This window comes from Papaver somniferum, unplaced genomic scaffold, assembly GCF_003573695.1.
Source record: "Papaver somniferum cultivar HN1 unplaced genomic scaffold, ASM357369v1 unplaced-scaffold_107, whole genome shotgun sequence".
Lineage (NCBI taxonomy): Eukaryota > Viridiplantae > Streptophyta > Magnoliopsida > Ranunculales > Papaveraceae > Papaver > Papaver somniferum.
The window spans coordinates 2,786,389-2,789,829 of NW_020619603.1; positions in this window are offsets into that span (position 1 = coordinate 2,786,389).

Consider the following 3,441-nt stretch of genomic DNA (forward strand, 5'->3'; position numbering starts at 1 on the left):
AAAAGAGTAAGCAATGCTTGCAACCTGGCATGCCAAGCCGTGCAAACCAAGGCCAAAGCTGCCACACGTGCCATTGGCACATGCCAAGCAACGCTTGCAACCTGGCATGCCAAGCCGTGCAAACCAAGGCCAAGGCATGTCACACATGTCATTGGCACATGCCATGCAACCCTTGCACTTTGGCATGCCGCGCCTACATCAAAAGCCACGATTCCTCTTAAGATACAAAATCTCGACCGTCGAAGGTCGCCACTAAGCCGGCATGTCTCTCAAGCTCAGCTTATCAAACACCAGCGACATGCTACATGTTTTCCAAGAAAATACTCGAGACATCAATACATGTCACAAACTGGGGATGCTCTTTAGGGTTTTGGTTTGGCGGTTTACAGCGTGCGGCACACACAAATGCCCGTTTCAAGACGGTGTATTAAGAATAAAACGGTTAGTGAATGCAGGAAGTAATGGTGAAATGCTCTTTCATTATGGAACATCACTTCCATCAAATTCCATCAATACCAGGCGTTACCACCTCTTCCCATTTAACTCATCAGTTCATTTTCTTACGAGGCCAGAGTACGTTTCACTTGGACTTGTATAAATAGGTTTCACCTATCTCCACCAAGACACAAGTTTTTGGTCAGGGAGAAATACAACACTCAGAAAGGCAACTTTGCTAGCTTTCTCAAAGCTTTCACCTTCTGATACAAGTCAAGTACTACTCTTCCAGAACCGTTCTGGTCTCAACACTCTTCGCTTCCCTCCCGAAACCAGCCCTTCTCCTCCTCTTTGTGACCGAAGCAAATCCGGAACGACCATTTCTTGGTTTAAGCCAGATTTCTATAGATTGATCTCTCGAATCTAAAGTACTCCCGTGCAGTACATTTGTTTAGGGTTTAGATTTGTTTCTCACCCACTCACTGAAATTACCAAAATCAGCAGAAACGATTTTCACCCATAAACAAAAATCTCTAGATATTTGATACCACACACATATTTTAGAAATTTAAAGTTAAGTTACGTATGTTTCGATATAATAATAACTTATTAATTTATCGATAAATTAATACTTCGATAAATTAATAGAATTTAGCAGTCTCAAAACTATTAATTTATCAAAGTTTTACTGTAGTTGGTCTCACCTTTATAACACTAAATATAATTGGCCTTATATTTTTCTCTGATGTGTGAGCAAACATGATAAGAAAAAATACACATCACTGGCACATGGTGCGTCTCTGACCCTTTATCTCCCTAATGATTTACATTCACCAGAACTAGCATATATATATAAGGATCAAGGATGTAGATATAGTGAAAACTTGTAAAGAAAATGAAGTAGATTCTGAGTGGAAACAAACATTGAAGAAGAGAAAGATATGGAAGCTAAGAAAGGGAGGATTCATGGGTTTGAGCTATTAACATTCGTTGGAGATATTGCTGATAGTAGGCCCAAGTTATGAAGCTTACTACAGGTCTTACTAGACGGCTAATCCATACTTTTGAGTTTTGTGCAAAAATAGAGTGCCACGTGAGCGCATCAGTTAAAAGAATGGATGCCTCTTTTCGTTAAAAGAAAGACGCTACCCAGAACAACTGTTTCAGAATTTACGAGAAGATAGGTTTCGTGTACACGCCTTTGCGCTTCAGACGTGACTCTTCAGTTCTGTTCCCTCACAATTTGGGAAGCTACGTGGATGGATCGATCAATAGATTTGTAGAAGACGTCAGACCAAGCGTTGCATTGTGTTTTAGCCTAGGAGATGCGTCTTCTTGATTCCTTATTTCCCAGAATCACAAGTTGCATTTTTTGATGTACGGTCTCAACTCTTTGTTTGCGCCGCATCATCATCAGTTCTGGCGATTTAAGAAACCCATCAACTCTTATTTTTGTGTTTTTATCAATGTTTTTTGTTAATCCGAATTTATTAAAAAAGCATTACTCTTTTAATTTTATCTTCGGCAAAGTTATGTATGTTATGCACAATGATAAAGTATCGAAAATCAGATGTTACTCTCTCCGTCTCTGCGTACTGACGTTAAGAGATTTTGGGAATGGTTGGATGAAAATGAAACAATAAATCCAAGTGATCCTAGAACTCTCTCTGCATACTGACGATAAGAGATTTTGGGAATGGTTGGATGGAAATGAAAAGATTGATGTTCCGGTTGAAGTGTCTGCCAAATGAAAAGATTTTGTTGTTGAAGCATTACTCTTAAATTTCTTTAACATTTAAGTTACGGGTTTTCTGAATTTGACAATACTTATAATTTGGATGGAGTACCTGTGTGTGGAAAACAAGTCGTTAACTTCTGGTGTATATGAACAAGTTGTTGAAGCGATAAAAGGGAATAAATTATTTCATTAAAGCTCCTAGGTGCTTACCCAACTGTTGTGTGGGCTGAGGTACATTTGGTATACAGTTAATTCGTTTAACAAGCATTTTAGGAGAAGTTATGGCAATAATAATTTCTTCGGTAGGAGATGGTCTGACGCTGATCATTATTGTTGGCAATGACCGGAGATGGTATTGAAGAAATGACGTATGTTTACACTGAAATATGAAGATCTGAAGAAATTGAAGCGAAGTCTGAGTGCAAATGACAAAGCCAAATTTTATTTTATTAATTATTCAATAAATATTTGATCCACAAAAGAATCAAGTACTAGAAACGCGAATCCATTATAGTGAAGCAATGAAAATTAAATATTCAATGTGATGATACCTGAACCATGTACCATAAATTTTTCAAGGGGATTATATATACTATCTGTATTACATTCATTGATAAGAAAGCATCCGTTTATAAGGATACTTAGATGAATCAGCAGAATCCCCATAGTAACCACCATCTTGACGAATGCTCCAAGCACAATCAATATAACAATTCTTATCTATGTCTCTTTGTGCACTGAAAGCTGTAAAGTGTATTGTGTTATTATAATCTGGTACTTCAAAGTAATACCAACTTGAATCGCATACAAATTTTGTTGTAAGCTTCCAATTAGCATAAAATCTCCACATGAAAGTTTGTTTGTAATATAGTGTATGCTCACCAAGATCATCTTCACTTGACCAGCAATGAATTTCTAAAGCTATTTTTGGATCTATATCGTTTTGTACAGTGACATTGATTTTTCCATCAACAAACTGTGGGAAAATTATTGATAAACTAAGAAGAGTGAAGAAGATGACAGAAACTAAAAATGAAGATTTTGACATCATGATGGAGAGAACTGTGTGTGTAGAAGAATGCTAATGGTTGCTACTTCATTTGATGGTTTCTTTTATAGTGTTCCAATTTCGTATGATGCATGTACGTGTATATATGACAGGAAATATATACCTTGATTTTTGGAATCCCATTTAAGTCAGAATCGGTTGTAAAAACATTTCTTAACATATATACGTTGAGTTTATTATGGTAATTGGTAAAGTTATA